The sequence below is a fragment of the Tursiops truncatus genome, chromosome 3 (genome assembly GCF_011762595.2).
Source record: "Tursiops truncatus isolate mTurTru1 chromosome 3, mTurTru1.mat.Y, whole genome shotgun sequence".
In the NCBI taxonomy this organism is placed as follows: Eukaryota; Metazoa; Chordata; class Mammalia; order Artiodactyla; family Delphinidae; genus Tursiops; species Tursiops truncatus.
In genome coordinates this window covers 85,330,362-85,340,195 of record NC_047036.1, presented here as the reverse complement: position 1 = coordinate 85,340,195, position 9,834 = coordinate 85,330,362, and positions in this window count along the sequence as shown.

Genomic DNA, 9,834 nt, shown 5'->3' with positions numbered 1-9,834 from the left:
ATACATGTCTCAAGATTCTTTTTTCCTGTTTCAGAATCAATCAATTATTTTTTATTTGTAATGTTTCCCTCCGTGTTTTCAAATTGGTTTTAGTGGTTAACTTAGAGATTATATATGCATCCTTGCATTATGACAGTTATACAAATATTGAGAGTAATACAAGTGTAATGCAGGTACTTTTTTTTTTTTTTTGCCTTTATTCTCATGGATTCTACTCACTTCTTTTGTTTCATTCTTGCCATGAATTTTAACTTACGTATATTTGAGGCATATAAAACACTACTGTTATTATTTTAAACAGTCAGTATCCGTTTATATTTACCCATGTATTTAAGCTTTACAATACTCTTTATGCACTTTATACTGTCCTTTATGCACTTTCATATTTTTATCTGGAATCATTTTACCTCTGCTGAAGAATGTGCTTAAATTTTGTTTCAACACTTTAAAGATGCAAATCCACTGTTTTCTGATTTCTTCCATATTATTTCTCCAATGAAGGTTTTTTCCTGACTGTTTTCAAGATTTTTCTCTTTGTCTTTGGTTCTTGGCTGTTATTCCAAAGTGACTAATGCTTGATTTTACAAGATGAATGCATAGATATAAGATCCATGCAAAGTGCAAATTGGGTCATTGGATTTTAATGTAATAGAATACAAAAAATTTGGTAATACTCGTTCATATTCCATATTATGACTATCCTTATAAAACTAATACTTGTCAATTTTTTATTTACTAAGGAAAAATATCCCCATTTATCTGAAAAGATTATTCTTATCCAATTCTCCTCCATTTTCTTACAACAAAATTGTTTAAGCCCAGATTTTATTCATATACTTCTACCAAAATAATATAACAGATTGATTTTAGAAGCAGATATGATAATCCAGGTATCTTCTAATAAACCAGATATGAAAGATATTTACAAAAATGTGAAGCAATTATAGCAGTAATTATATTTTGTTTTGGAAAATATAGTTATAATTTGTAAATATATGTTCTGTTACATTAGCATAATGAATATATTGGTATTTTTTAAATGAATGTGTATTTTGAATATTTCTGCCTTAATTTCTAATACATTAAACATGTATACATATGCAATTCATGCAAAAAAAGTGCACTTTGGGGACTTCAATATTTTTAAGAACGTAAGGTTTGAAAAATACTCTTTTAGATGTGCCTGCATGTGGTCTTCTTTGTATTTATCTTGATTGGTATCCACAGAGCTTCTTGATACTGTTCATCTATTTTGGGAACTTCTCAGGCATTACCTATTCTAGTATTGTTCTGCTCAATTCTGTTTTATCTTTTTCTGTGATTCCAATTAAACTTGTTAGACCTTTTACTCTGATCTACATGTCTTCTATGGTCTTCGCTATTTATTACTTTTTCTCTGTTTGTCTCTGCTTCAGTTTGTAATTTTTTAATTGACTTATCTTCCATTTCAGTAAAATATTGTTGGCTATATATACTATTTTTATACCCATCTACTGAGTTCATAATCTGATGCATTATATTATTTACTTTTATAATTTCCATTTGAATCCTTTTCTTATATGAAGACATTCCTTTTTTACACAGTATGGTTAACTAAACTCTTGCATATTGGAACTGTGTCTTTGCATTGCCCAACTGTCTAGTCACTGGAACTGTGCAAAACAAGGACACATTGTTTCAGTTAGTACAGTGATGCAAAGTGAGGACTCTTGGTTTTCCAATAATCTCTGATATTTTATATATTTTCCTTTGTCTTCTTGAACACAATAATTATATTTATTTAAAATTTATTTCTTGTTAACTCTGTTAATTACAAGTAATACTCAGAATGTTATCATGTGATGAGATAATATGTTGCTCCACAAGGTAAATTTACTATATCACTGCTTAATTCAGTTGATTTTTTTTTTAAATCAAGAATTTCAGTGACAGATGCAGCATATTAATTTACACTCTGCAAGCAGCTCTTTATCTTCTTGACCTTACTGATTTTTGTTACAAGTCATGATACCATTTCATGTATGGTATAAAAACCTTATAAGATTCTCCCATGCTGACTTTTGTGCTATAGTTATCATTCACTTTACTTCTACATATTTTATAAACCTCATAATGCACAGTTATTATTTTTACTTTTAACAGTAAATTAACTATAATATGATGTAAATAATAACAATGAACATATTTTGTGTTTTTCCAGGTTGTTTCCAATTTAAGTATCATTTATTTTGCCTAAAGAGCTTTAGTCAGCCTTCCTTATAATTCAAGTCTTCTGGTAATTAACTAAGCAACTTTTGTGTATCTGAAAGCTTTCAATTTACCTTCAGTTTGAAAGATATTTTCACTTTTTCTAGAATTTTAAGTCTATAGTTTCTTTTTTTCTTTCTTTTTTTTTTGAAGATATTTAAAGATATTTATCCACTGTATTTTGGTTTATGATTTTTCCAACAAAATTCTGCTGTCATGCTTTCCTTAGTTCCTCTGTAAATAAGTATCATTTTCTGTGGATGCTTTTAGGATTTTACTCTTTTTCATTGGTTTTAAATAATTTGATTATGAAATACCTTGTTTAATTCTTTTCACATTTAATATGCTGTTTCATTGAGTTTCTTAGTCCTATGGACTTATAATTTGCATCAATTTTTTTTTCAAAAACAAGTTTTTAAGAAATAAACAACTTTTATATTTCAAAATTGTTTTTTCAAAGTTTTTATAACTCTTCTTTCCTCAGGGACTCCAATTACATGTATATTATCCCACTATAAACAAGTCAATTTTTCTTCTTTATCCCAAGTTTCATTTGGATAGTTTCTATTGCTATGTCTTCATCCTCATTAATTTTGTCTCACTCTTAATTCTTTTCTTAAAAGTCTCAAATGTTGTAGTCCACATCTCTAAAATTTTGATTTGGGTCTTTTTTATGTCTTCTATGTCTTTAACATATTCAACCTTTCCTTTAGCTTTCTGAATTTGTAGAATGAGGTTATAATAACTGTTTGACTCTCCCTGTCTACTACTTCTATGCTCTGTGAAATTTCTGGGATTATTTTAATTGATTTATTTTTCTCATTATGAGTCAGCTTTTGCTATTGCCTTACAAGCCTGGCAATTTTTGATTAGATATCAGATATTTTAATTTAATATCTGATATCTAATTTAATTAGCTCCCATTATTGGGAGCTAAATGTTTTTGTATTCTTATGCATATTCTTGTGCTTTATTCTGGGAAACCGAATTTTTTGTAATCCTGCAATTCTTATACTTTAATTTTTGTGTCTACTTTTAAGTTTCTTAGGTAGAAACAAAGCAACATTTCTTCTAGGAATATTTTCTCCCACTACTGAGGCATAATCTTCTGAGTACTCTACACCAGAGGTCCCCAATCCCCAGGCCATGAATCAGTACCAGTCGATGGCCTGTTAGGAACTGGGCTGCACAGCAGGAAGTGAGTGGTGGACAAGTGAGTGAGGCTTCATCTCTGTTTACAGCCACTCCCTATTGCTCACATTACCACCTGAGTTCTGCTCCCTGTCAGATCAGTGGTGACATTAGATTCTCATAGAAGTATGAACCCAACCGTGAACTGCGCAAGTGAGGGATCTAGGCTGCATGCTCCTTATGAGAATCTAATGCCTGATGATACGAGGTGGAGCTGAAGCTGTGATGCTAGCGCTGGGGAGCAGTTGCAAATACAGATTATCACTATCAGAGAGGTTTGACTGCACAGAGACCATAATAAATCAATTGGGAAAAAAGCCCAGGGCTCCTACTGAATCTACATTATGGTAAGTTGTATAATTATTTCATTATATATTACAATGTAATAATAATAGAAATAAAGTGCACAATAAATGTACACAATAAATGTAATGTGCACAATAAAGTGCACAATAAATGTAATGTGCTTGAAGCACAAAACTAATGTGCTTGAAGCATCCCAAAACTATCCCACTCCCCCCTGGTCCATGGAAAAACTGTCTTCCACAAAACTGGTCTCTGGTGACAAAAAGATTGGGGACCACTGCTCTACACAGCTCCATATAAATTTTGAGGTTCTCCACTATGGTCTTTGGGAAAAGGAACTATTCCTGATTCTGTGTGAGACTGGAATTGTTCCCTCTAATCATTCAGGTGGTTCTTTACTCAGTGGTGTCTAGTTTCCTCTATGCACTAATATTATGTGTCTGATGCTGTGAGGAAGACTTTCATGAGATGTTGGGAGTTCTCATTCTGTTCAGCTCCCTTCTCTTTCATACATGTCCTGTGAACTTGTACCACTGTGGCCTCTGGGACTCATAGCTACATCTCCTTAACTCTAGAGATCATAGAGATTCCAGAATCCTGGAAATAGAATGGAGAAAATACAAGAAACATTTAACAAGGAATTAGAAGAACTAAAGAGCAAACAAACAGTGATGAACAACACAATAAATGAAAATTAAAAATTCTCTAGAAGGAATCAACAGCAGAATAACTGAGGCAGAAGAACGGATAAGTGACCTGGAAGATAAAATAGTGGAAATAACTACTGCAGAACAGAATAAAGAAAAAAAAAATGAAAAGAATCAAGGACAGTCTCGGAGAACTCTGGGAAAACATTAAACATTCGAAACAAGATTCAAATTATAGGGGTCCCAGAAGAAAAAAGAGAAAAAGAAAGGGACTGAGAAAATATTTGAAGAGATTATAGTTGAAAACTTCCCTAATATGGGAAAGGAAATAGTTAATCAACTGCAGGAAGCACAGAGAGTCCCATAGAGGATAAATCCAAGGAGAAACATGCCAAGCTACATATTGATCAAACTATCAAAAATTAAATACAAAGAAAAAATATTAAAAGCAGCACGGGAAAAACAAGTAACATACAAGGGAAGCCTCATATTGTTAACAGCTGATCTTTCAGCAGAAACTCTGCAAGCCAGAAGGGAGTGGCAGGACATATTTAAAGTGATGAAAGGGAAAAATGTACAACAAAGATTACTCTACCCAGCAAGGATCTCATTTAGATTCGATGGAGAAATTAAAACCTTTACAGACAAGCAAAAGCTAAGAGAATTCAGCATCACCAAACCACCTTTACAACAAATGCTAAAGGAACTTCTCTAGACAGGAAACACAAGAGAGGGAAAAGACCTACAGTAACAAACCCAAAACAATTAAGAAAACGATAATAGGAACATACATATCGATAACTACCGTAAATGTAAATGGATTAAATGCTCCAACCAAAACACATAGACTGGCTAAATGGATTCAAAAACAAGACCCGTATATATACTGTCTACAAGAGACCCACTTCAGACCTAGGGACACATACAGAATAAAAGTGAAGGGATGGAAAAAGATATTCCATGCAAATGGAAATCAAAAGAAAGCTGGAGTAGCAATTCTCATATCTGACAAAATAGACTTTAAAATGAAGACTATTACAAGAGACAAAGAAGGACACTGTATAATGATCAAGGGATCACTCCATGAAGAAGATATAACAATTGTAAATATTCAGGCCCCCAACATAGGAGCACCTCAATACATAAGGCAAATACTAACAGCCATAAAAGGGGAAATCAACAGTAACACGATCATAGTAGGGGATGTTAACACCCCACTTTCACCAATGGACAGATCATCCAAAATGAAAATAAATAAGGAAACACAAGCTTTAAATGATACATTAAACAAGATGGACTTAATTGATACTTATAGGACATTCCATCCAAAAACAACAGAATACACTTTCTTCTCAAGTCCTCATGGAATATTCTCCAGGATAGATCATACCTTGGGTCACAAATCAAGCCTTGGTAAATTTAAGAAAATTGAAATCATATCAAGAATCTTTTCTGATCACAACACTATGAGACTAGATATCAATTACAGTAAAAAATCTGTAAAAAATACAAACACATGGAGGCTAAACAACACACTACTAAATAACCAAGAGATCACTGAAGAACTCAAAGAGGAAATCAAAAAATTCCTGGAAACAAATGACGTGAAAACATGATGACCCAAAGCCTATGGGATGCAGCAAAAGCAGTTCTAAGAGGGAAGTTTATAGCAATAAAATCCTACCTGAAGAAACGAGAAATATCTCAAATAAACAACCTAACCTTACACCTAAAGCAATTAGAAAAAGAACAAAAAAAACCCAAAGTTAGCAGAAGGAAAGAAATCATAACGATTAGATCAGAAATAAATGAAAAAGAAATGAAGGAAACGATAACAAAGATCAATAAAACTAAAAGCTGGTTCTTTGAGAAGTTAAACAAAATTGATAAACCATTAGCCAGACTCATCAAGAAAAAAAGGGAGAAGACTCAAATCAACACAATTAGAAATGAAAAAGGAGAAATAACAACTGACACTGCAGAAATACAAAGGATCATGAGAGATTACTATAAGCAACAATATGCCGATAAAAGGGACAACTTGGAAGAAATGGACAAATTCTTAGAAAAGCACAACCTTCTGAGACTGAACCAAGGAGAAATAGAAAATATAAACAGACCAATCACAAACACGGAAATTGAGATTGTGATTAAAAATCTTCCAACAAACAAAAGCCCAGGACCAGATGGATTCACAGGCTAATTCTATGAAACGTTTAGAGAAGAGCTAAAACTTATCCTTCTCGAAATCTTCCAAAATATAGCAGAGGGAGGAACATTCCCAAACACATTCTACGAGGCCAACATCACCCTGATACCAAAACTAGAAAAAGATGTTACAAAAAATGAAAACTGCAGGCCAGTATCACTGATGAACATAGGTGCAAAAATCCTCAACAAAATACTAGCATACAGAATCCAGCAGCACATTAAAAGGATCATACACCATGATCAAGTGGGGTTTATCCAAGAAATGCAAGGATTCTTCAATATAAGCAAATCAAACAATGTGATAAACCATATTAACAAACAGAAGGAGAAAAACCATATGATCATCTCAGTAGATGCAGAAAAAGCTTTTGACAAAATTCAACAACAATTTATGATAAAAACCCTGCAGAAAGTAGGCATAGAGGGAATTTACGTCAGCATAATAAAGGCCATATATAACAAACCCACAGCCAACATTGTTCTCAATGGTGAAAAACTGAAACCATTTCCTCTAAAATCAGGAACAAGACAAGGTTGTCCACCCTCACCACTATTAGTAACATAGTTTTGGAAGTTTTAGCCACAGCAATCAGAGAAGAAAATGAAATAAAAGGAATCCAAATCAGAAAAGAAGTAAAGCTGTCACTGTTTGCAGATGACATGATACTATACATAGAGAATCCTAAAGATTCCACCAGAAAACTACTAGAGCTAATCAATGAAGTTGGTAAAGTAGCAGGATACAAAATTAATGCACAGAAATCTCTTGCATTCCTATACAGTAATGATGAAAAATCTGAAAGGGAAATTAAGGAAACACTCCCGTGTACCATTGCAACAAAAAGAATGAAATATCTCGGGATAAACCTACCTATGGAGACAAAAGACCTGTATGCAGAAAACTATAAGACACTGATGAAAGAAATTAAAGAGGATACAAACAGATGGAGTGATATACCATGTTCTTGGATTGGAAGAATCAACATTGTGAAAATGACTATACTACCCAAAGCAATCTACAAATTCAATGCAATCTCTATCAAACTACCAATCGCATTTTTCACAGAACTAGAACAAAATATTTCAAAATTTGTACAGAGACACAAAAGACCCCGAATTGCCAAAGCAATCTTGAGAAAGAAAACCGGAGCTGGAGGAATCAGGCTCCCTGACTTCAGAGTATGATACATAGCTATGGTAATCAAGACAGTATGGTACTGGCACAAAAACAGACATATAGATCAATGGAATAGGATACAAAGCCCAGAGATAAACCCATGCACATATGGTCACCTTAGTTTTGATAAAGGAGGCAGGAATATACAATGGAAAAAAGACAGCCTCTTCAATAAGTGGTGCTGGGAAAACTGGAGAGCTACATGTAAAAGACTGAAATTAGAACACTTCCTAACACCATACAGAAAAATAAACTCAAAAAGGATTAAAACCTAAATGTAAGGCCAGACACTAAAACTCTGAGAGGAAAACATAGGCAGAACACTCTATGACATAAATCACAGCAAGATCCTTTTTGACCCACCTCCTACAGTAAGAAAATAAAAACAATAATAAACAAATGGTACTTAATGAAACTTAAAAGCTTTTGCACAGCAAAGGAAAACATAAACAAGATGAAAAGACAATCCTCAGAATGGGATGAAATATTTGCAAATGAAGCAACTGACAAAGGATTTATGTCCAAAATTTACAAGCAGCTCATGCAGGTCAATATCAAAAAAACAAAAAACCGAATCCAAAAATTGGCACAAGACCTAAGTATACATTTCTCCAAAGAAGATATACAGATTGTCAACAAACACATGAAAGGATGCTCAACATCACTAATCATTATATAAATGCAAATCAAAACTACAATGAGGTATCACCTCACACTGGTTAGAATGGCCATCCTCATAAAATCTACAAACAATAAATGCTGGAGAGGGTGTGGAGAAAAGAGAACCCTCTTGCACTGTTGATGGGAATGTAAATTGATACAGCCACTATGGAGATCAGTATGGAGGTTCCTTAAAACACTTAAAATAAAACTACCATATGAACCAGCAATCCCACTACTGGGCATATACCCTGAGAAAACCATAATTCAAAAAGAGTCATGTACCACAATGTTCATTGCAGCTCTATTTACAATAACCAGGACACGGAAACAACCTAAATGTCCATTGCCAGATGAATGGATAAAGAAGATGTGGCACATATATACAATGGAATATTACTCAGCCATAAAAAGAAACAAAATTGAGTTATTTGTAGTGAGGTGGATGAGCCTAGAGTCTGTCATACAGAGTGAAGTAAGTCAGAAAGAGAAAAACAAATACTGTATTCTAACACATATATATATGGAATCTAAAGAAGAAAAAATCGTTCTGAAGATCCTAGGGGCAGGACAAGAATAAAGACGCAGACGTAGAGAATACACTTGAGGACATGGGGAGGGGGAAGGGTAAGCTGGGACAAAGTGAGAGAGTGGCATGGACATATATACACTACCAATTATAAAATAGACAGCTAGTGGGAAGCAACAGCATAACACAGGGAGATCAGCTCAGTGCTTTGTGTTCACATAGAGGGGTGGGATTCAGAGGGTGGGAGGGAGATGCAAGAAGGAGGGATATGGGGATATATGTATACGTATAGCTTATTCACTTTGTTATACAGCAGAAACTAACACACCATTGTAAACAATTATATTCCAATAAAGATGTTAAAATAAAAAAGAATTTTGTTTATGGTAATTTCATGTAAATAAATGATCAAACCTAATGACAATCTATGCTCCTATGTGTTTACTGTATATATTATTTTTCGTGAGGCAATTTTAAAATTCTTGTCTTGCATTATATATATAAGAAACGTGTAATCATTATGGTTATCAGTTGAAAACACATCCATCAGTAACAACTAGAAATTATTTGTTCACTGAATAGTAGCAGCTATTAAATAAAAAATGAAACAACAAGCACAAAAAGGCTAAGGATATTAAAAAGACTCTGGATGGGTAAAGATGCTTTTATTCATTAGAAATTGAGATGTGAAAATAGCAACCTAAGAGGAAGACTTGGATAATATCCTTAAGGTTGAACACAATATAAGTTTAAAGCTTATATTATATATAAGCTTATATATAAGAGCAAGTTTTCATTTGCTCCTCATGCAGCTATGAGTAAAAACTTAAGAAAAAAATGGTGGAAAAAACCAAAAGAGATTTTAT